This window comes from Sus scrofa, chromosome 5, assembly GCF_054392235.1.
Source record: "Sus scrofa isolate SSC_HxYL_T2T_F1_AM1 chromosome 5, Sscrofa_HxYL_maternal_Yorkshire_Landrace_v2.0, whole genome shotgun sequence".
NCBI lineage: Eukaryota > Metazoa > Chordata > Mammalia > Artiodactyla > Suidae > Sus > Sus scrofa.
This window is the reverse complement of record NC_139387.1, coordinates 97798241-97823500: the sequence shown is the minus strand read 5'-3', so window position 1 is coordinate 97823500 and position 25260 is coordinate 97798241. Positions and strand designations below refer to the sequence as shown.

General features: G+C 42.7%; 1 protein-coding gene and 1 long non-coding RNA gene across 5 annotated transcripts in view; one reads left to right on the top strand and one right to left on the bottom strand.

Annotated features, from left to right (window-relative positions):
* The window catches only part of LOC110260822 (uncharacterized), a 31312-nt gene extending 28276 nt beyond the window's left edge, over positions 1–3036 (top strand). For both annotated transcript variants that reach the window (XR_014804482.1, XR_014804483.1), the window contains one exon: positions 588–3036. This is a non-coding gene — a long non-coding RNA (uncharacterized LOC110260822). The remainder of the gene's footprint in view (positions 1–587) is intronic.
* The window catches only part of LOC102159120 (uncharacterized), a 654277-nt gene that overhangs the window by 558572 nt on the left and 70445 nt on the right, over positions 1–25260 (bottom strand). For 2 of the 3 annotated variants that reach the window (XR_014804455.1, XR_014804441.1), the window contains one exon: positions 18557–19107. The gene's annotated coding sequence lies outside the window, so the exon portion shown is untranslated. Of the gene's footprint in view, positions 1–18556; positions 19108–25260 lie in introns of those variants that run through there. The other variant, XR_014804446.1, reaches the window with a different exon arrangement.

The following is a 25260-nucleotide window of genomic DNA, read 5'->3' as shown; positions in this document are numbered from 1 at the left end:
CACGGAAGGACAGAACCAGGATTCGGTAGTCATCTTAGGAGCCCAGCATGTGGACCAAACTCAATATGACAGAATTTAGTAATACTAAGTAGTTAAGAAATTTGCATTTAGGTTATAAAAAATTAATATAGCTTTGGAGTAGGAGGGGCTTAGTTTAATTCTGCTTAGAAATATTTTGGAGATTTTTATTGTCCATCATAAGATGTGATATATTCTCCAATTACCCTGAATCTTTTTCCTTTTCTTTTTAGGGCTGCACCCTCGGCATATGGAAGTTCCCAGGCTAGGGAACTGAATTGGAGCTGCAGCAGCAGGCCTATGCCACAGCCACAGCAACACCAGATCCAAGCCATGTCTGCAACCTTTGCTTAAGCCTGTGGCAACGCCAGATCATTAACCCACTGAGTGAGGCCATGGATTGAACTTGTATCCTCATGGGTTCTTAACGCACTGAGCCACAATGGGAACTCCCCCAAATCATCTTAAACTTAATTAACAATAAAAATAACATCTGTCATTTATTGAGTACCTTATATGTGCTAAAATAACAAACTTACAATGATGGTGTGACTATTCCCATTTCACAGGTGAGAAATTGGAGAAGATAAAAGGAACCGTCAATAGGTCAAAACGACGAGCTATTAGCAGACCCAAGACCTCAGTCAAGGCTGGATGTCATTGCTAAAAAAAGCTTCCTAAGAATTTTGCATTGGTTATTCATATCACATATGAAGAATATTACTCATTTTAAGGAAACAAAATTAAATAAAAACGTTGAAGAGGGTCTAGAGAAAGTGTCCGGAGAAAGACGATCAGGAGAGTAGAGGGGCTGGAAGCCAAGCAATAAAAGGCACAGTTGACTAAGTGTAAGTACTTAACATGAAAAATAGAAGATTTGCGTGGATAGGGGAGATGTCTTTAAATAAAGACCTAGCATGAACTGGAAGCTATAAGCAAACAGATTTTAATCCTAAACAAATTTCCCAACAATAGAAGTTTCATGACAAAGAAAAGAAGAGAAAGCTCCAAAGGACTGAGCTCTTTCCTCATGAGAAGAACTCAAGCAGATGCAGTCAGCCATCCACGAGGGTTGTTCCTGAGTGAAATTCTGCTTTTGAAGACATCTGGCCTAGTTGAGGGATTTTTTTTTTCTTTCTTTTCTTTCTGTTTTAGCTACGCCAGTGCTATGCACAAGTTCTCGGGCCAGGGTTCAAACCTTCTACCCCAGTAGCGTCAACATCAGCTAGGCCACCAAGGAACTCCCCAAGTTGAGGAATTTTTAATTTGAGGTCCATAGGTGAATGCCATGAAGTCTTTGAATCCTTAGAAATTATATGCAAACACACACACACACACAAACACACATACACACACACATATATATCAGATGTCTATATTTGAAGTGCCCCCTCCCCTGGGAGATGGTGCATGTATCTCTTCAGATGCTCAAAGTAGTTCTATAAAACCTGTGAACCAAAAAATGGAATCGCTTCCAATTCTGCAATTCTATTATTCTGTTTTGCAAAACTAGCCTCACCGTTCACAGAGGTGCTCCCAACAGAATTATGTGATTGATTTAATGTTAGGCACAAAGGAGAACGAACAGTTGGGGAAAACTTTTTAAGGTTTTGAGCCTAGTTACTGAGAAGCTGTTGATACCATTGAGAGATAAATAAAAGGAAGGTGAAGCAAGAAGTCCATTATCAGGGGAAGATAATAAGTAGAAATAAATGGACAGACTGAAGCCTAAGATTCTAGTACTAAGCATACTAAGCGCATAGTCCAAAAATTCTTTTACTTCATGGTAGAAAAATGCTGAAAGCTAGAGATGTACAAATAGAGAAGAAACTACTTGAAATGTGGAACGATGAAATACTGTAACTCAAACTAGTCTAGAGATCACTTATTTCAAACCTTTAATGTTAAAACTGCAGAAACGACATCTCAGAAAAACTAAGAAATGTACCCTCTATCATGGCACCCTGGATGCCCATCCAAGTTCACATTTACAAATTTCAGGGGGAAAAAAATCCAGATTTATAAAATATTCAAATCTGGAATAAAGATACCACTTAAAATTTCCAGGGAAGGTTAACCACATATGATACACAAAGGTCCACTCTGTTATGGTATAAGGTAAGACCACAACACTGCCACTGCCCCGTAAGAGTTAAAAGAGTTTTAAGTATGAATTACACGCTTCAGCATGCTCTGTGATGTTTCCATAGTATTTTTAACCTTAGTCTTCATAGTCTGATTTACCTCAGGAAAATTACATGGTTCTTAAACCATAAAGAACAGAGAAGCACATGGCTGTGCCATTCAGTGTTAGTCAATTAGCCACACAAGTCTTGGGGCTGGGGGCGGGGGGTTAGGTGTTGTTTTTCTGTTTTTAAGATCAGAGGGAGGGGAGTTCCCGTCGTGGCTCAGTGGTTAACGAATCCGACTAGGATAATCACGAGGTTGCGGGTTCAGTCCCTGGCCTTGCTCAGGGGGCTAAGGATCAGGCATTGCCATGAGCTGTGGTGTAGGTCGCAGACGAGGCTCGGATCTGGTGTTGCTGTGGCTGTGGCGTAGGCCAGCGGCTACAGCTCTGATTAGACCCCTAGGTGGGAATCTCCGCATGCTGTGGGAGAGGCCCCAGAAAAGGCAAAAATCAGAAAATAATAATAATAAGATCAGAGTGAGACTAGCTTTAGATGTGCTCATGTGTCAGGGAGGCCTTTGCTTCCATCCCTACCCCTCTGATGAAGTCATTCTGTGCCCCGGTTCTGACCTAGTAGGTCTTTAGCATATATATATAAACTTTTCCACTGCTTCATTTTTAAAAATCCACCTGACAAGGTCAAGGTGGGATTGAAATAAGAACAATTTGGAACTAGTCCCACTTGAGACTTATTTTCTGAGAAAACAAACTGTTTATCATAATCTGAAAGTTTGTGGAATTTTGACATGCAAAGTTATGTGTGTGTGTGTGTGTGTGTTCACTTTTTGAAGGACTCAAATAAAATTTTGGTTGGGGAGTCGTTGAAATGACTCAAGTGTCAGCTGCTATAACTTCAGCTGTTCAACTGAAACACGGGCTCCATGTTCCCATTCATACTGAAGCTTTGTAATATATGGCCTTGGAATAGAGGTATAATGAACTCTTGGGAGAGGCAAGGTCCAATTAAAAATTCAGTTTGCTGTCTTTAGGAAAGACATAAACAGTTATATACCCTTTGAGAGGGTCTTAGGAAATACACACCTGAGCTTTAAATGGCTACTCATTTGACTGTGAAGTTGAATTTCAATTCATCTGGGAGTCAGAGCATAAGAAAGAATTCAAATAACAACACACTGTATTTCCTGGTGTGTTACCAGGGAGAAAAGAGCTCCTGGAAAATGAATGCCTTACACATTTGCAGTATTACCAACCACTTATAAAAACAAGACTATTGTTACGTGTAAAAGTTCATTCCTTTTCGGGGAAGCCTAAGAGTGAATTGAATGTGGCTGACATTTCTACCACCAGATAAAAGGTTTTTTGTTTTTTTTTTTTTAATATCATGTTTAAGTTCGCTCAGTTAAAAAAAAAGAAGAAGAAGAAGAAAATAAAAAGGAGAGAATAAAAATCTATAACCCAGTATTCATAAGCAATTCCAGACATGTCACCCATAAAATAATTCACGGGAAGACATTACATTTCTAAACACAAAAGCTATTAGCAGCTTTTTCTAATTCGCTTTTAGTTCAGTAAAGGAATTACTATGTTTTCTATATAAAAAGACAAAAATACATAAATACATGATAGATTGAAGAGAAAAATGCTTTTTTTATTTCATTCATTCATTAGTTGACTACTAAGAGGAAACACTCCAACAGTGAGTGTGTAAGAGCTTCCCCACCCCTGCTTAACTTGGTAGTTCTCTTGCTTCCTTCTTTTTTACAATATGGGTCTAATGTATTTTTTTTTTAATATGAAAAGGAAAAGCCACTGTATTGCCTCAAATCTACCCCATCTGGCTGCCCCACTTCAAATTCCGCTTATTTCTGTTTCTGTTTGAGCCCACGGCAGATGGATGACATAAGATCGATGGGTTTGTCACACAGCCATACACAGGTACTAAACGGCATTGTACTAGAACTGATTTAGTTCTACAGGCCATTATCCCTTCAACGAATCTGTTGGACAGCAGTATTAGCTACGGCGATGCAAGTTAATGTCGTAGGTAAACCCACAAATTTCAATGGCCAAGTTTTAACGCCCTGAACATTTCATTACCACTGATAGAACCAGTGCAGTCAGAGCGACTTAGATTCAGGGAGCCAGAATCCCTTCATTTGATCTACACTGATCCAAGAGAAAGGAAGCCTGCAAAGGCTCCCCATGTGTAACACCTTCTGCTCACGCACTATTGGGGTAAACAAATCACAGAGCCACACCCAGACGCAAGATGGTCGAGAAACATATTTCTCACTGGGACAGCCATGCTCCAGCGACAGCTTCATACTCTGCAAAAGTTCACCCACCACACCCATAATAGGGTCTGTGCTGGGCATTGTGGAATTTTCAAAAATAAATCAAACAGGGACCTTGTCTTCCGGTAGCATGCACTTTAGCAAATTTTTCCAAGTATCCTATTTCCTTATCAATAAAGTTAAAATGCACTAAAAGCTTGTACACTAAGATCATTATCATGGATCCAGAGGATATACAAATGGTATTTCCAGACTCGAACACTGATGCATAGGTGTCCATATCTAGGTTCTTACCTTCTGCCCTCTGTGGTTTTCTAATCACTTGAGGCAGGGACTCAAGTCTGGTTCTCCTAAAAAGTTCCTATCACAAAGCAGAGCCCACACCAGACAGGGGATGCACATGTATTATACCAAACAGAACCCCAGCACCTACTGCTGCGTAGCTACTGGTCATACATTAGGGCCGGATTCCAACTCTCCAAAGCTGTACTCCAAAATATGATAACCTAGAAAAGAAAGGTTTTGTAAAATATAGGATGCCTACACTAAAATATTGATGAATCATTTGAAAAGAAAAGCTGAGTCAATCAGATGGATATGTTTATTTATTTAGAGGAAAGCATATGAGAATTAGTGGAGGAAAAACTCATTTTAGTACTCACACAGAGTTCCCACTGTGGCTCAGCAGGTTAAGGACCTGATGTCTCTGTAAGGATGTGGGTTTGATCCCTGGCCTTGCTCAGTTGGTTAAGGATCCAGGGTTGCCACAGGCTACAGCACAGGTTGCAGATGTGGGTCAGATCCAGTGTTGCTGTGGCTGTGGTATAAGCTGAAGCTGCAGCCCTGATTCCACCCCCTAGCCTGGGAACTTCCATATGCTGCAGGCGCAGCCACAAAAAGAAAAAGAAAAAGTACTCATGAGAAAGCAAGAGGCCCATCAGAGGTCAACACAGCACTTTAACCAGGATGTTCTACCACATTCTCCCTGCAGGTCCACCCACTCCTAACTTGCCAAGTTGCTTTGCGTCACAGGATCCATTTTCAATTTGACAGCTTTTTCTATTAAAGAAATGAAGAAAGGATTCCTCTAATTCTTATTTCCTATGAAGATTCTCTTAGGTTTCAGGGCATGTTTCAAAAGAAAGAATTTCTGATACAGAACAGACCTTGGAGAAAAAAAAAAAGGTGTGGATTCTAGTAAAGGATATAGATCAGATGCATAAATAACTTGAGTACAAGGTAGAGCTGGGGATATTTAATCTCTAAAATGCGTAGATGGGATTGTATCAGAGCAGAGAGAATGCGTGCAGTGTTGCAGAAGGAGTGAACTTAGAGCTGGGGTTTTTAGAATCACGTAAAATTAATCTAGTTGACCAAGGGCAGGGAAAATAATCAATTGCCCCTTGGGAGCACATGGTCTATTCAGTTAGTCAACCAACAAATAAGCTGAATGCCTCTAAGCAGAGCAGGGTGTAAAGTGCAAAGGGAAGGGGGGTTGTAAAAATGTTCGAGGCAGCATCTGCCCTCACTGAGGTCAGCAGCTAAAAGCAAGAACCGAGGAGGACAGTGGGCAGATATGGGGTACCCACCTGTGCCTGGCAACGTGCTAAGTGCATCAGCTGTATTACCTCACTTGGCATTAACACAGCTAAAGCACTCAGCCAGGTGCCTGGCACAGAGAGTGGACAATGGTGGTCGCTGTGATTTCAATGCCAACTTTATGTGGAGGTTGTTATCTCTCTTTTCAAAATACATATCCAAAGCCCTTCAGCTGGAGAAATCAGACGTAACACAGATGAAAAGTTCAATAATTTCAGGGAAATGGTGGCCAGAGCATCCACTCCACCCTCAACCCCCTCTCCTATCCACCTGCCCCTTTATTCTAATTCGAATCAACTTCCAGCCACCTATCTTCAGCAGAGCATCTTCAGGGTCTGGCGAGAGGTGGGGTCTGGGGGACGGATATATGCAAGACCCCTCATCTGGGGGAATGCAGCTGGAGAGAGCTGGTGCTCAGCTCATTTCCATGCACCAACAATGGTGAACCAGAAGCAAGAGCCAGAGCACCCGTCTTCCTGCAGAGAACCCTGGGGGATCTGTGAACCCTTAAACGGGAGTGTGGCAGCTTGAGGGATGATCTTCAGGGTACCTGCTAGTCTCCTTGGCTTTGGAGGGGTTTGGACAGAGTTGGACAGGTGGGCTTGGGTCCCCTCTGCTCTTGATGCTGGTCAACCAACCTGCAGCTTTGTGGGCAAGTGACTTCCTCTTGACAATGTGCCAACAAGGACCAAGACCGTTGTATTTCCCTCCCTTCCTGAACTCAGTGTTCCTCACTGCTAACCCAGGCAGCTAGAACCAGGGGTCGGCAGTGATGGGAACAAGCACCCCGAGGGGACTCAGATCAAGGAGCAACAATCCACACACCCAGATGAATATTCGTCTGCTAAAATAAAACTTCCCGAGGCCACGGAAAATCACTTTAACAAAGAATAAAAAGCACAACTTACAGAGATGAAAAATAACATTAAACTAATTTTCCAGCCATCAAAAATATAGTCTTTAAAGTTTAAAAACTTACTGCAGTTGAGAGAGGATAGTTCCAGATGAAGAAGGCTCCCGAACAGTATGAGGAAGCAGTATATGGAAAATGCCAAATGAGTAGTTCTAATTGTCAAATCAAGAATTTGATTATTAGCCTTACCTGGTATGCCTGTTAAAAATACAGATTTTATGACTTACCCGGACCTGAATAAGTCAGAAACTTTGGAATCAGAGCCAAAAAAACTGCATTTGTGTTTGAAGCGGGCACTGGCTTTGCTTGATGAGCACCGGTTATGACCAAGTATTGAGACTGGAGACAAACACTGAATGAGTTAGATCCCAGCCTGTGGGGGTGATTAAAGGGGAGCAGAATTGGACTGTGACGGGTAGGTCCTTATCAATAATGGCTAACAAATAGAGAACAAAGATTGATGAATGTTTTGTTGACGTGATCTCAGTGTTTCACACGGTAGAATCACAAACCATTGTCATGATCACAGAGCAAATACTGAGTCTAAAACTTTCAAAAAAGTCTAGCTTCACATAATGTAAAAAACACATCAGAGAAATAAGTTGGAAGTCCTGCAATTTTGCAAAAGTTTAAAAGCCTGGGCTTGCCTAGGTCACATTTCCCTCTTTCTGTGTGTTTAGTCATTCAAAGAGGGCAAGTGAAATTGCTGCTGTCCTATTGTTTTATCCATCAACAATAACAAGGGTCTATTTCTCTCCCAATGTTCCCTTTCAACAAGGATGGATGCCCGTGGGGCAGGTGTGAGGGGACAGCAGTGGGAATAAAGAGAGGGCTTGCAAGACACAGGCAAAGGGCTGAGTTCAACCCGAGAGAATCACTCTTGTGTATTTTTCTCCTACGTTTCCTGAACTACTCCCATGAAGGGAGACGGTATAGGACTTCTTGGCTCATTTTCCCTTTCCAAGGCTGCTTCCGGCATCACTGACGTAAAATAACAGGAATTTAAGCACTCATAGATCGTGACAGATAATGTACAGTATAGATCGCCCCCTTGGAGCTGTTTTTTTTTTTCCAGGAGGTGTGATGGATTTGAGTGACTGCATTCAAAAATTTTCACCCCTGCTCTTATTTACCAAAAGAGTATTTACCTGAAATACTCTGCCACAAATGACAAGCACTCTTGGCAAATTTGGAATGGGATGCAGTTGCTATCCTCTCGCAGAGGCCCTGGGACACATTAGCCTGTGAGATGAGTGTCTGAGCTTCTGAGGGTCCTGCAGCAGGAAAACCATTTTAACTAACTCAGAATTCCCAAATTTTATTTAACCGCTTATATGAGTTTGCTAGGGCGCCCATGAGAAAGTACAACAAGGGTCGTTAAAAGAACAGAAATGTTTTGCCTCTGTTCTGGAGGCTGGGCCTGGATGAAGGTGGGGCAAGGTTGCTTCTGCCTGAGGGCTGGGGTTGGGGAAGCAGACCTCTCCCCGTGCTCGGGAGGTGGCCCTCTTCATGTCCACGTGGTCGTGGTCCCCTCCCCGTGCATCTGTCCGCGTCCAACGTCCCCTTCTGATAAGGACACCAGTTATCCTGGATCGGGGTCTACCTCATAACCTCGGTTTAACCTGATGACCTCCTCCAAATCCGGTCATATCCTGAGGCTCCAGCAGGGGTGGGGACACAGTTCAACCCATAACTCAATCCTTGTTTGCAGATGTCATCTCTTAACAGCCTGCTGCACAAATTTTGGGAACAGTTACTGTGACCTCACAGGTCACGCTCTGCCTCAGTTGTCCCCAGATGGGATTGGCAGAATATACACAGAATCACGGGGGTGCTTTTTCAAAATTCTAGCTTCTTGGTCTCACCTCCACGGATCAAAATCCACTCAATTGAGGGAGGAACTCAGACACTTGTAATAGCAAAGCCTGACCAGGTTCAGACATGTAACCGGGTTGGAGTTCTACAGCCATTCATCACCCCTGATTATTTTTAGACTTGATTTGGGCCAGAAATCTCAGAATAAGAACTGTACCATATGACCAGAAGATTATTTGCTCATCTCTGGTTTTTATCGTATCATGTATCTGCCTCCATCACGATACAAATGACTAATGTACACACAGAAACCCTACCTTATCTATCTTTTTTATTCTTAGTGCCTACGAGAGAGATGGCACATAAAGAGCATTTGATAACTGTTTATTTTATTTTTTATGGCTGCACCGGAAGCATATGGAAGTTCCCAGGCTAGGGGCTGAATTGGAGCCATCAACTGGGGCCCACACGACAGACACAGCAATGCCAGATCTGAGCTGCATCTGCAACCTCTGCCACAGATTTCGGCAACACCAGATCCTTAAGCTGCTCATGGAGGCCAGGGATCAAACGCGCATCCTCATGGATACTAGCTGGGTTCTTAACCAGTTGAGACACAACAGGAACTCCTGATAACTGTTTATTGAATGAACAAGTACCTGAAGTACTGCTTATGAACATGCACGCTTGTTTTATTATAATTCTTTTTTTTTTTGTTTTTTTTTTTTTTGCTTTTTAGGGCCGCCCCTCGGCATATGGAGGTTCCCAGGTTAGGGGCTGAATCAGAGCTATAGCTGCCAGTCTATGCCACAGCCACAGCCACAGCAACACCAGATCCAAGCCGCCTCTTCCACCTACACCACTGCTCATGGCAACACCAGATCCCCAACCCACTGAGCGAGGCCAGGGGTCGAACCTGCAACCTCACAGTTCCTAGTCGGATTCGTTTCCACTGAGCCACAGTGGGAGCTCCTATTATAAAATAATTCTTAATGTTGACATATTTTTACTCTTGAGAGATTTCATTTACTCTTAAGATTTTAAAACATAATCCATGCAAACTTCCTCCCAGCCGTCTCTTTATTTGAGCCCAAATATGCCTTTAGTTTTCCAGACACCTCATACTTCCTAGGCTCAAGGCTTTCTGGTATCTGCCGCAGAAATCAGAATTGTCTCTCTGCCCTCTTCTCAACCTTGCCCCCAGTTACCACCACTATTTCCATTTTTTTTTTTTTTTTTTGCTTTTTAGGGCTGCATTAGCGGCATATGGAGATTCCCAGGCTAGGGGTTCAATCGGAGCTATCTATAGCTGCTGCAGCAATGCCAGATCTGAGCCGCATCTGCGACCTACACCACTGATCATGGCAATGCCAGATCCTTAACCCACTGATCAACGCCAGGGATCAAACCTGCAACCTCATGGCTCCTAGTCAGATTTGTTTCCGCTGGGCCATGCTGGGAACTCCTTTTGTGCTTATTTTTGAAATTACAGAGGCTTACACAAAGTAGGAGCTCAAATATCAATTAAATGGAGTTCCCATCGCGGCTCAATGGTAACGAACTCAACTAGTATCCATGAAGACAAGGGTTCCATCCCTGGCCTCAGTCAGTGGGTTAAAGGATCCAGTTTTGCCATGAGCTGTGGTGCAGGTTGCAGATGCAGCTCGGATCCCAAGTTGCTGTGGCTGTGGTGTAGGCTGGCAGCTGTGGCTCCAATTGGACACCTAGCCTGGGAACTTCCATGTGCCTCTGTGTTGCCCATAAAAAAAAAAAAAAAGACAAAAAAAATCGATTGAATGGTTTTGTATTTTATGGTGGTGATATGATTTTCTCCACCATTAAAATGGGAGCTTCTCTAGAAAAGGGACTAAATTTAACTCATTTTTCCATTTTTTGGTACCTGGTCTGATGCCAGGGAGACAGAATGTTTTCAATAAATTTCTTAAAAGTTGTCAAGGCTTTTGTTTATTTGTACCTTTGTTTACGTTTGCCTAGATGAAAGCCTAGGATGGAAATTTATGACAAAGGGTAGATGTTGGTGAAAATATAAAAATAGATTTGTTCCCTCTTGTCCCAAACTTAAAATATCTGTAAAATAAAAATAAACCAGAATAACAGGGAACGTTTAATAGAATCAAGGCACCTCAAATAGCCTGAGAAGCTCCTTAAAAGCAGAAGGTAACGGTAAATAAAATAACAGTTTAAAAGTCAGTTTTCAGATTCGCCAAAAGACCATTTCAACTACAAGCTCTCCTCTCGGTGGTTATTTTCTACCAAGAAACTGGAGTATCTGTGGGGTGGTAATTTCACCAACTCACTATTTCTAAAGGCAAAAGCCCTGAGGACACATGCACAGTGACAGCTCCCTGAACTGTGGCCAAGGATCAGACTTTGAGTCACGGCAGTGGCTGGAACGTCGTGTGGGATGTGTCTCTCTTCCCGAAGAGGCTAGTCACCTTTTAAACCCGTACGATGCCTCGCTCTTTCAGTGACAATCAGCAGTAGACAGGCTGTTTCTTCCATAAAATTGAAAAGAGGTTTCCTGGTGACTTCCTACTTCGAGGCAATTGTGTAAGGTAAGGGGAACGAGCACCTGTTTCTCTAGGGAAGGTGGAAATGCCTCTTTTGTCTCTTCCCAGTGTAGACAGCTGGTCACAAGGAAGCAGAGGAGAATTTTTCCACTGGACCAAATTACCTCCCTATAGAAGGAAAGAAGGTGGGACCCCAACCACTTTCCTTGAAGATTAAATGGATTTTTTACATCATTAGAGGATTGGGATGATAACCAACATGGCTTGGCAGTGAAAGGAACCAAAAAAGGAGCTCTCTCTTAGGAAAAGGACGTTTGGACTAGTGCTAAAACCTCAAAGTCAGGGCTGAGGGGCTCCGGCATGGAGTGGCTAAGACTGGAGGCATCTCCTAATAGAAATACGACAGTGCGAGATAAACGGCTGGGAGAGCGCCATCATCCCCACCCGAACCTCCAAGGCCCCAGCCCAAGAAGGCCATGATCACAGCAGTAGCTACCTGGGTACCAGGCCTCACAGGTTCGCTGCTGAGATACTCTGAAATCCACATGCCCAGGTCTGACAGATCAGACCCCACCCACCCTCCTGCCACCTGGGGGTTCTAAGCAGCACTGGCATTCCATTCTAGATTTGTTCCTGAGATTCTGGGTTACACGAAGAGAAAAGCCTCATGGGAAAGAGAAGTGAAGGGTTCGGTGATTAATTTTTTTTTTTTTTTTTTACAGTGTTAGCTTTTTCCCAACACTCCAGGTGATGAATAAACTATTCCCACCACAGTGGCAAAGAATGAATTATTGCGAAGTCATGTCTTATTACTACTACAACAAATAAACACAAACATAATAGCTCAAAGCAATACAAATCCATTATTCTACAGTTCTGGAAGTCAGAAGTCCAAAATCGATCTTACTGGGCTAAAATTAAAGTTTGCTGGAGCTGGCTGTGCTGCTTTGGAGACTCTAGGGGAGAATCTGTTTTGCTGCCTTTCTCAGGTTTTGGAAGCTGCCTACATTCCTTGCCTGGTGGCCCCTTCCTCCATCCTCAGAGCCAGTAGTGCAGCATCTTCAAAATCTCCCTTTCCCTCACGCCTACCTTCCTCCCTCTTTCTGTTTCCAGAGTCGCATCTCCTTCTCTTTTTAATCTGAGCCTCAGGTCTCCCTCTTATCAGGACCCTTGCGATTACACTGCGCCACCCAGAAGATCAGGATAGTGTATCCATCTCAAAGTCTGTACCCTTCCTCACATCTGCAAAGTGCCTTCTGCCATGCGAGGTAGCCTATTCCCAGGGGCCAGGGGCTAGAATATAGACATCTTGGTGGAGATGCCTTGTTTGGTCTGTGGCAGGCAGCCTTTATCATCTTAGCAATGAATGACTTCTCACCTCAGCAGACAGTAGAGCTCTATAAAAAGGCATTCTCTGGTCAAGACAGGGAAGAGGGGCATAAGAATTAAGCATGAAATATCATTAGTGCAGTGGGCAAATCTTGGTGACTTTGAATTCTAGTTTGGAGAGATGGCATGGATGTAAGTGCCATTAATTGAGGTCAGAAATACATAAGAAGGCTTCAGGAGCAAATATATGTGATGTTAGATGTTTTCAGTCTGAGGGATAACATAGCATAAATTAATCTAGCACCAGATACAAATGCAAACATCCTTATATACACTTTGTCAGGGTTTGATTAGACACGGCAGTGCAGATAACTTACATGTCACTTCACTTCTCAAATTTTCTTGACCAAGACCCAGAAGGAATTTTTCACCCATTTGCATAAGAAACACAAACACAGTGGGCCTAACGTGACTTTTGCAGTTTTCCCTAAAACTCTATGGGGATATGAGAGGCAGCCCCAGGGCCCAAAGCTCTTCCACGACCCTGCCCTTGCCGCAAAGTTACTCCTCCGTCATTTGAAGTCACAATCCAACCAACACGGAAGCTCTAGAAATTTGCCCCAGGACAGATTTACCCTGAGGCCAGTGACAAGTTTCAGGCCCCACTTGTACACTTCCTATGAGTTCTGAGGGTCACCAGAAATTATAGAGTGCTCTAGGTGGAGCAAGAAACCAGCTGGCAAAATGGAACATTTCTGGGAAAATACCTCAAAAGAACTCAGAAGCAAAGGGCCTATATCTCCAAGGCTTTAGTAATTTTTCTGTAGTTTCTATTCTCATTCTAGATAGTCACTTTTGAATCTGATTTTGAATTAATAATGTTATAGTCTCTCAAAAAGGCCCCTCCAGATTCCATCGGCTTCAAGTTTTACGCTACCTATCTATTTTGCCTAAAGGGATTTATAAAAGCACTTATGAAACAAAGATGGCCCTCGCCCACCAGAAATTTTCATACAGGACTCCTAGATAATAATTTCTCGTACACAATTACATGTAATTAATTTTCCTGCACCTGTACCTGGTTGGCCAAAGTTGTGCACGTCCAATTCGTTTTTGTGTACTTGGTGCTCAGAAAATTATCAGATAGCCGGTCAGAATGCTATGAAAACACACTGATGTATTAGGTAAATGGGGTGGATTAATTTAAACTGATTCTTACACATGATTTGATCTAATGGATAAAATCAGGGACTGAGTGTCAGCATTCACCATGCACTTGCATTCTCCATAATGTTTCCACAGGGAACCGTATTGGAAGAACAAAGCCAAGACTGAAAAACAGAAGTTCTCAGCACACATCCGTGCCTCCTCCATGCTGAGAGACACCTGGGGAAGGTTCTCAACATTTGTCTGTCTGGATGTTGCACCAGAGACCAGAAGGGACAACTGAAGGTGTAAGCTTGGTTCTGACCACAGGTCGAGTCAGGGTGTCCAGTCCAGCTTTATCAATGTACATCAATATTTAGCAATAGCTAATATTTTGATCTCCCATCTGCCACGTGTATCTATTTATCTAGTTTACACGGCTTATAGTGGGGAAGGGTATATTTAGTTATATCCTTAACAATTTCTTCTGAAACACAGGATCTTATGCTCTCTTGTTTGCTCTGCTAGGAAATTCCTGCTCTTAAAGTTCCAGAAAAAGACTTGCCTAAATTTGAACTAATTTCAAGAGGGCAAAAAACAAAAAAAAAAAAACCCACAAGAAACAAAAAGCCCTCCAAGGTTAAGAGGTAGCTTCTGACTAAGAGGAGAATGAAGAAGAAGGCAAGGAAAAGAAGCTTCTGAGATTCAGGCCAAAGGGGAATGAGAAGGATGGCTGAGCAGCCCAGAGGAAGATCAGGCAATGGAAAACTTAGAAAAATCAGTGGGAGGACAGAATAGAACTGAGGGCCGGAGGATCATGGGAGAAAGAATGAGAAGAAGCAGACATAAAATTCTAGATTCCAGAGAAATGGCCAGGCCCCCTGAGGATGAGGAGGGAGGGCAAAGGGGGGCGGCAAGTAAAATCAAAGAAAAGGGTAGAAAAATAAGAAGAAAGGCTTGAAGGATTGTGCACTGCAGGGGGTAGGGACACAAATTTATTTTTTGTGTTAGCGGTTTTTTTTTGTAATGTTTTTCATCTAGTTCCTTTACAATTTTAGTTTAGAATTTCTTTAAATAGCTCTAAAGAAGGACCATTAATGAGAGTTATAATAAATCAAAACCAAACCAAAACAAAACCATGACTAACAAGTGGGAGTTCTCATACCCCTCATCAGATAGGCCTGTGTCGTGTTTCCAAAACCTGCCCCTAGAGACCAAGTTTTTAATGATAGCGTTTCCATAAAAGCCTGATTTAATACAATCACTACCCAGAGCAAATGCAGGGGAAATCAAATCCAAGTTTTCCTTTGCAATTTAAAATTATATTCTGGGACGATGGTTCACATAAATTTTAAAGCAAGGGAACAGACTAAAAGAAGCAGCACAAGGAAGCTTTTTTTAAAAAGACAGGGTAGGGAAAAGGACAAGCCAGAGTTTGGTTACACCTAAAATACAACAGGTCTCATATGCATATGAGATCTTGGCCCAGGGATTACAAGCCTTGGAAACCCATTTTAAATAAACTACCTGGAAAAACACCATTCTTAATTAAGTGTTTGGGAGAGCTGTACATCCCTAGCTTAGTCATGTACTGAAGCACACAAACTCAGCAGTCAATAAATGGTACATGTCCCAGAAAACCCACTGCCACTCACAAGGGTCAATTACTTTGGTAGTTTATGTGATGACAAATATCAGTTTTAACAGCAGGGCCTTCCCTTGTTTGAGATCGGCCTGAAATTCTGCAGTTGGGAGATATTTATGCTCACATGAAAGCAAATGTAAGCAAATCGTCACCTCTCCAGAAAAAAACAAATTCCATCGTTTTGCAAAGAAAAAGGCAAAAGAAAAATGAAGTTCATGCCTTTGGTTCATGACCCTGTAAAATTATCTGGAAGCTCTTTCACAGTGCCCTAAGAAAGCATTTAACTTGGACTGTTTCAGGGTATATCACTCTCATAAAGCTGCTCTGGGCAGTTGCATCTTTAATGAGGTTCCTTAGATAAGAGGAACAAATACTCTCAACTGAAAGCTGTCTCAACAAGTATGGAACTATACTTATTTAATTCAAGCAATGGGTTTACTCACACCCTTCCTTCTTTCAGAAAGGATTTCAGGCAGCTTAGCAAGTGTGAAGGTCTAAAGGTATAGAGACACCTGAAAGCCTCAGATTAATATCTGGAACATATAACGTGTCCAGATAGTTTTCAATTATCAATACATTAATCTAACGCTTGGAAAGAGCTTTTAAACAGCAGTGAAACATCAACTACCTTCGAACCTGAATTTTTAGTAAGCTATTTTGTCATCTGGAGCCCTGCACAATGTCCCTTTTGTTCCTTAAAAAAAAAGAAAGAAAGAAAAGCAACCTTCTGGTGCTGCTTTTGTTCGTCTTATCATCTTATCATTCAGCAGCCTATTCAGGATCACACGTGGGAAAGTGTGTAAGACTGACCCCTCTATGCAGCGCAGGAATTCCTTGGAAAAACATCTTTCTTAAATGGGTAGCTATGTAAAAAGCAAAAGAGAAATCCTACTTTTATGCTGAAGTTGGCTTTTTGCTCCCTATGTTGAAATTCTAATGTTTAAGAAAATGCAAAGCAGACCCTCTCTGTGGCTGTCTTCACACTCCAGGGTTATGACAGCAGCCGCTTACCTGAGGTTACTAGGGGATTCTTGCAATGGAAAGGAGAGAACACCGCGCTTTAAGCCAACGTGCTCTATCTGATGTTTTGTTTTTGAGAATAGAGGGTGACAAAGAGATATATTTTCTACTGAATTATGCCAATATTACATGAACATTATGGGGATAAGAATGGTTACAAAGTTCCCTGAAAATATCAATATGTATGATTTGAGGGCCCAAGACAGAATTGGGGGGAAAAAAAAAAAAAACCAACAACAAACAAAAGTATTATTAACAGAGTCCTGATCTTAACACTGAAACAGATGACAGTGTTTCAGAATTTTGAAATCCTGATTACTGGAGTTACCAAATTTATACCCAGATTCCATCTGGGAAATGCAGTGGGGCCAAACATCTCACAACTGAGGAATTCTCATTACAAATAGCATTTCCAGATGTGACAAACAATTGGTCAGATGCTACTGGACATTTAGAAGCTTCACTGGGTGTTTCACTAAATTTGGTGACAGCTGATTAATTAAACAGCCCATTCTACAAATACCACGATTTTCCCTTGAAACATTTCATAGCAATCACTACGCCGAGAAGAAAAATGAAGTATGAACTCAATGGTATGTGAATAACTAATTTCTGCAGGGTTTATTCCTATCCTATACCATTCGGCTTGGCCATGGCCCAGGGTTCGGTTCCTCAGGAAAAAGGAGGAATGGCCATTGGGAAGCAAGTAGTGGACTCCAACCTTTAAGCTGCCCAAATCTACCTATGTACTCATTCCCACGCATGAAACGAGTTTCATCTGTTTACTCCATCTCGCTCAAAGCCGAGAACCTCTGTGCGCTTTCCTCTTGGTTGGGTTCCGATGTGGCTGTTACAAGACCAAAAATTATTTCTCCTATTAAACCAAACAGAAAATGGTAGTGAAGGGAATTGTAATAATGAACTCTGGGGAAGAAGGGAAAGGAAACACACAGCTGTTCCAGTTCCCCGGCAACAATCAAGTGCAGCAGGGCAGAGACAGCACACCCGGGACAGACCAGAGCAAGGGCGGGTTTAGTGCTGCCCAGCTGACAGCCCACATTTCTAATCCCTGGGAGTGTTTCCCTTGCTCACTGTCCCCTCTGAGCCCAACACTCGTTCCTCCAGGAGGAAGTTCTGTATCCATTATCTTTCGTGACCACAGACCTTTGAGGCAGACACTGTAGGGTATTTCTTTCCCTGCTATCTTAGCTTGGGCTGTCATAACAAAACACCATGGATTGGGTGGTTTAAACAACATCATGTATTTCTTACATTTCTGGAGGCTGAGAAGTCCAAGATCAAGGTGCCAATAAGGTCAGTTTCTGGTGAGGGCCCATCCTGGCTAACGCCCTTCTAGGTGTGTTCTCCCAGGGTGGGGGGCGAGAGGGCTGGAGGACGAAGGGGTGCTTTCTCTTCTAATAAGGACACTAATCTCTTTATGGGGGCCCTACCATCATGACCTCATCTAAATCAAGTCACCTTCCAAAGGCCCTACCTCCAAATACCATCACATTGGATGTGAGGGGTCCAACATACAGATTTTGAAAGGACACAAACATGCAACCTATAACACTTGGGGTTATCTAGCTTCAGAAGCCCCCTTCCAGGTGGTCTGGGTTCAGGGGCCTAGACGTTTGCTGAGGAGGTTTATAGGCACAAGCTATAAATACAAAGGCTCATGGTTTCCTTGACTGCACAGTTCTCTTAAAAGCTTGGTAGATTGCCTGTGTATTTGCTGATGGTAAGTTTCTGTGCAGATAATCACAGTCAAATATTTTATATAGACATAATTTTTTTTTAATTTGGAGACATTATTTTCCCTACTAGCCTCTGTACTCTGTCATTCCCAAATCCTCAAAAGAGGGGCAGGAAACCTTGAATCCTTTTGAAACAAAAGACTCAAGTGAGAAGACAATAACCTAAATCCCGCCTTGCCGGAGGCCCACCACCTGCATGTGGCCATCTCCTGCTCAGGATGCTACTACCTAAACCTCTTTAGCCTGGGATACAGAAGTAGTTGACCTCAACCCCAACAACACTTCAAATTTCTGGACTTGAAAAGATCTAAATTGCAGACTTTAGGTGGAGAAGACCTACCTGAATGATGCAGAATTTCTTTTTAACTCTTCCACAGGTTGGCTACCTCCAGCCTGAGGTCCTCTCTTGAGAGAGCAGGCAATACACACTGGTATATTTAATTTTTACCAGTTAATACTCCTCACGAGATGTGCTTCCTTTCAGGGAAGGTAGGAAATCAGCTGTGTCACTTGCAGTTCTGCCTGATGGGCTTCTCTTTTTCCTTCAGGGCTATTCCTGCAGCGATAGCAGTCTCCTTCCAGCTGCCATTAACCCATCATGGGTACATTCAGTATCTTCTTCTCCACCAGGCAACCTGTCATGGAGAGCACCTGATGAATCCTGAGGTGTGGGTTAAGGTAGAGCTGGTGGAAAAGGAAGAGGAGGAACCCTGGGAGCCTGAGCCTCTTCTCATTCACTCTGAGCTCTGGGTATACCAGTGATCAAATCAACTCGCTGATGCAATGTTAGGCGACGTGCTTGGCTTTATGGCCCACTGTGCGCTGTCCAACGTGGCAGTCATGAGTCACACGTGGCTGCTGCTCACGGGAATGTGGCTTGTCTGAAGGGAGCTGTGATGGCGATATGAAATACACATCACACTTGGAAAACTTAGGACCAAAAATGTAAAATAAATCCATAAATTTTACTGATTCCTTTTACTTGAGAGAGGCGATGAAGTTGTGAATTCAACCTACACTATAATTCAGCAAATCTCCTGGATCAGTCTCACCAATGACATGCGGCTGCCGGAGAGAGGCGACTGTTTGAAGGCAATCACGGAAACACCATGGCGTATTAACCATGATTTAAATGGCGAATTTAAAGCTTTGTACCTGACTTTTTTTTTTTTTCAAGGAACTTTAAAACAAAATGCCAACACATTAGGTTTCTATTCGTGGTTATAACATAGTCATAAATGGAACAAGTGCTAGAGTCCTATCACTTAGAGACTCTGCTGGCATCATTAGTTTTGTGGAAACAAATGCACTCAAATGATACTGGAAACAAATGCACTGAAATGATACTGAAAACAAAGTCTTCATCCAGATCCTGCTCAGTTTGAAAGCACCACTGCTGGCAGTAACACAATTCCCGTCACACTCCATGATTTCAGCAGCTTCCAATTATCTGAGACAATGATAGCCGTTTCTTTCTTCTTCTCCATATGAAGGTTTGTGCATAGTCAGATGTGATTTTTTGAAAATTTAAGTCATCACCAGAGGCTCTGGGATGAAAAGGTCTCATTTTCCTTTATTCAGAAAGGGTGGAGTTGGTTTTGGTTTTCGTTCATACATACATGAGCAAAATCTGTTAAGCCTCAGTCCCAGAATTTCAGCTGCAGCAAGTCTGAGGCATGACCCCCAAATCTGTATTGATCACGAGTTCAGAGGTGATGCTGATCCTCTTGGTCTGGAGAACATTTGAGAAACACACCCTAAGAGAGCGCTGGAAAGGGGAACGGGAGCGCTCCGCCCGACCCACTCAACGCCTGTAGCTGACATGCTTCCGGGGGAGGGAGGGTCAATTTGCAAGCAACCCGAGATCCAGAACCCGAACCTACCCACCTCCCAAATCAACTTTTTGAAGGGGAGGGTGGCAAGGCTGAGATACAGGAGAGACGGTTTCAAACGATTATAAGTAAGTTCAGCTTATTTGTCCCTCTTTTGGAGGAAATAGGCTTGAAATAAGACTCTCCTCAGCAATCTTCATTGATAAAGAGCCAGGAAGCACTAAATGACTGTAACTCCCACACTGACAGAGATCTTAGTTCAGTTGCTTTTCCCAGAAGGAGAATCTGAGAATCACCAGCAGAAACCCCTCAAAGATTCTGGTGATGGCACGGATTAGACCAGGCCCTAGTGCTACGGTGAGGTCAAGCAGGACAGTTTCCTGCCCAGAGGAAACGTAGCTCTGAGTCTCAAGAATACGACGGTGATTTAGGTGTAGTTTCTGAGCATCTACTGTATCCCCGGCACATGAGAGCACTCCATGCACCTTCACACAGGGCCTTGTGCGTTTCAGATCCTGAATAAACACTAAATTAATGAGTTATTCATTAAGTAATTAGTGAAAGTGCTTGCTGTATGATGTGAAACGAGCCCAATGGACGTGGTGAGCTAAAGCCTATGCTTAAGCAATATTCACCTCAACTCCCGTGGATTCTATCAACAAGAGATGCTCTGGGAGGAAGGCCAGACCAACCAGCACATCTCAGTTTCCTGGCCAGAGTTATGGGGCCAAACAACACTCAGGTGACCCCCCAGGGCTGGTAAGAGTCTTTCCTAGGCTATTTGAAACTGTAATTCCAAAAGAAATGATTTTTCCTTTCTGGTCACGTAGTTTGTAGAATGTTACCTGGGCTGATGCCAACTAGGCAAGTACATAAGTGAGTCAGGAGTTAACAGAAGAAAGAAATGGGAGTTCCTGCCACGGCACAGTGGGTTAAGAACTGACCGCAGCGGCTCAGGTCACTGCAGAGGCACAGATTTGGTCACCAGACTGAGGCAGTGGGTTAAAGTATCCAGCATTGCTACAGCTGTGGTTTAGGTCAAAACTGTGGCTTGGATTCATTCCCTGGCCCAGGAACATCCATGTGCTGCAGGTGCAACCATTAAAAAGAAGAAGAAGAAGAAGAAGAAGAGAAAGGTTCCAGCAACAGGTAAATAGAAATGTGTAAGTGTGAATAGACACTCATCCCCAAACCTATTTGTTTTTCTTCCTGAGTTCAGATCTGGACTAAAATTTCCATTGACAGATGAATGCATTAAGAAGATGTGGCACATATATACAATGAAACAGTACTCAGCCATTAAAAATAATGAAATACTGCCATTCACAGAAACATGTGGAGGCAGAGATTATCATCAAATAATAAGTCAGAAAGAGAAAGACAAAGTCTAAAGTCAGAAAGAGAAAGACAAATAGCATATGATATCACTTATATGTGGAATCTAAAATATGGCACAAATGAAGCTACCTACAAAACAAACAGACTCACAGACATACACAATAACCTGTGGTTGCCAAAGAGGAGAGGAGAGGGAATGGGATGGACTGGGAGTCTGGGGTTAGTAGATGCAAACTATTACATTTAGAATGAATAAGCAATGAGGTCGTACTGTACAACACAGGGAACTATATCCCATCTCTTGGGATAGACTATGATGGAAGATAATATAAGAAAGGGAATGCATATATATATATGACTGGGTCACTTTGCTGTACAGAAGAAGTTGGCATAACATTTTAAATCAACTGTACTTTAATTAAAAAAAAAAAACCACTTGGATTTTCTGTCAGTTAAAAATAAGCATCCACCAGGCTTCATCAGCACAGGTTTCTGGATTTGTTTGTTATAGCAGCCAGCATTATCTTAAGTCCTAAAGGAACAGTTTAACATAAAAATGTGATTGAAAACATGAGGTTATATGGTATTTCCTAGGGAGTGGGTTTAAACAGAGCAGAGAAGTGCTCTGAAGCCATTACCCTGAGGCACTTCAATACTTAAAAATCAGGAAAAAGAGAAAAATTAGTAAAGAAATGTAAGAAGGACCATCCCAATAGCAGTAGAAAAATCAAGGGGGCTATGATGTTGTAGATCATTCTAGAACATCTAGAACATGTCAGAGAAAGGTGGTTTATGTACCATGTGCAGTTTCTGAGGCCCGTTGTTTCTGCATCTTGTTTTTCACTTTTACATGATGCTTGCATATTCTTCCAATAAATTTCCCATTAATTTGTGTTAACTTCCTGTCACCTAGGAGTCCTTGACTGTGGTAGATGCCCTCTAAGACGGCCGCCAGTGATGCTCACCCACTGGTATTCACACCCGTTATCATCTCCTCCCTTTGAGTACTGGCTGGACTTATTGGTTCACTTCTAATGAGTAGATTGGTGCTTACTCATACTTGCTACGCCATGAACGAATCTTGAAGACATTCTGCTAAGTAAAAGAGGCCAGACACAAAAAACCATACAGTGTATGATCCACTTTATATGAACTATCCATAATAGCTGGGTTTTGTTTCTGTTTTTGTTTTTTTCTGGTGTGTGTGTGTGTGTGTGTGTCTGCCTTTTGGGGTTAAACCCATGGCATATGGAAGTTCCCAAGCCAGGGGTCAAATTGGAGCTACAGCTGCCAACCTACACCTCAGGCACAGCCACACCAGGTCTAAGCTGTGTCTGTGACCTATACCACAGCTCATGGCAACACTGGATCCTAAACCCACTGAGCGAGGCCAGGGATCGAACCTGCGACCTCATGGATACTAATCGGATTCATTTCTGCTGAGCCATGACGGGAACTCCACCACTGTCGTTACTTTTAAAGGTCCACTTCCCCAACCAGTTGTGAATCCTACAAGGAGGGCCCATATCTTATTCAACCATTTCCCAGCCCCTAGCAGATGCCTTGCATTTACTGACACTCAATATAAGGACGCTAAAAAAAGAAAGTTAAGTAGTATCCTCCTGGATGACAGTCGGATTTGTTTCTGCTGCATCACAACAGATACTCCAAAATATCCATAATAGCTAAATCCACAAAGATGAAAACATATTAGTGGCTGCTAGGAACTGGGAAGAGGGAAAAGAGGGCGTGTCTCCTAGTGGATACCGGGTTTTCTTTGGGGGTAATGAAAAGATTTAAGACTAGATAGAGGTGGGGGTAGCAAACACTGTGAATGTACAAAACACCAGTGAATTGTACACTTTAAAATGGTTCAATTTTTGGTTCTGTGACGTTCATCTCAATTAAAAATCAACAATAAGATACTGTAATTTAATTTAAAAAATTTTTAAAAAGAATGTCATTTCTGAAATTAGGTCATAAAAAATGTGGCTTGTGTCTTGGGTGTACTCATGCTCACTCTTGGATCAGTCATCCTGCAGAAAGTCACTGCTATGTTATGATCTAGCCCTGTGCAGAGGGACCCAGAACTGCCAACACCACATGAGTGAGCTTGGAATTAGATCCCCCATCTCAGCTGAGATTTTGGATAAGATCCAAGTCCCAGCCAACAACTTGAGAGAAATCTCATTTAAAATTCTTGAGCCTAGAGTTCCCGTCGTGGCTCAGTGGTTAACGAAACCGATAGCATCCATGAGGATGTGGGTTTGATCCCTGGCTTCACTCAGTGGGTTAAGGATCTGGCGTTGCCATGAGCTGTGGTGTAGGTTGCAGACGTGGCTCAGATCCCATGTTGCTGTGGCTCTGGCGTAGGCCGGCGGCTTCAGCTCCGATTCAACCCCTAGCCTGGGAACCTCCATATGCCACCGGTGTGACCCCAAAAAGACAAAAGATGAAAAAACAAATTCTTGAGCCAAAATTACCAGCTAAGCCACATCCAGGTTCTTGACCTACTGAAACTATGAGATAAATATTATCTTCAGCCATTAAGTTTTCGAGGTAATTTGTTATGCAGCAGCAAAACAGATAATTAATGCATTGACCAAAATACTGGATGAGTACAGAGATAATCATTCCTATTAAATATGCCAAGGTAATAAACAGCCTAAGAATATTCTTATTCATGCCTCACCTAAACTTCATTTTATAGTTTAAAAATCTGAGGCTCCAAAAAGTGAAGTAATGTGCTCAAAGGCTTGCAGGTAGCCAGCGGCAAGCTGCGGAATCCAATCTACCGCGCCTCTTTCTAAGTAGAAGATGTGTCTGGAGGGACTATGAGAGGAACTTTATGGTTGCTGAAGGGTTTATAATTAGCAGAAGAAATATCTGAAACAGTAGGTTGGAATCAGATTGAGGAAGGCCACCTTGAGGCTAAGGAGTTGGTGCTAAATCTTAGAGAACAGGAATACAGATTTTTTTTCGTAAAGGGACGATATGATTGAAGCGTTAGTTTGAAGACATACATGGTGTCAGTTTACAGGATGAAGAGACTAAAAGAAGAGAGACCTGTCAAGCAGCTAGCTTTGGTGAGTGGAACAAAAGAGGAAAGAGAGGAATCTCCCCAAAGAAAAATCAACAGGACTTGATGAATAATTTAACAGAGACAAGGGGAAGGGAGCTGGCGAAGAGGAAGCCTACATGATAAGGAGAATGATGCCGCTACAGAGACTGGGAGGTCAAGAGAACCGAGTTTGAGGGAAGCAGGGAAGAGGAAAGAGAAACTGAATTTCAACTACATAGTTGGATTAGAGGTAACAACATTGAATGTGTAACTAGAAATCAGGAGGAGTGCTGGCCAAAGACAGTGATGAGATTAATTTCCATCGAGGGAATTCCAATCTTGGGAGTCCATGACTTTTCAAGGAAAGATGAAGAAGAGCAGTAGAGTAGACACGATTGGTTCCCAACCCCTGTTTCGGATTTTGACCTTCCTACCTGACCTCTTACTTGGTTCCATGGTCACCCTACCTCCTCTCAGCCACAAGCTGTTTCTGGATTCACAGAGTGGATCCTCGTTAGTATAAGCCAGTAAGAGTCACTCTCACCCTGTGGGAAACGTGCCAGAGACCCACAACCAGGTGATGAGATTTGACAAGTCCATTGGGAAGCTTCTACGGAGGCCTGACAGGAGGTGGCCTTCTTTGTCTCTACAAGTTGTTCTGTCTTGACATGAAATCGGGAACTTCTCTGTCATCATGGGGCCCTGGAAGTCCAGGCTTCATTGGGCACAAGCATCCTATGATATAACCAGACACCAAACCGTGGGAAACTACTCTAATTCAAAGATCTGGAAGAGGAAACAAACCAATGAAAC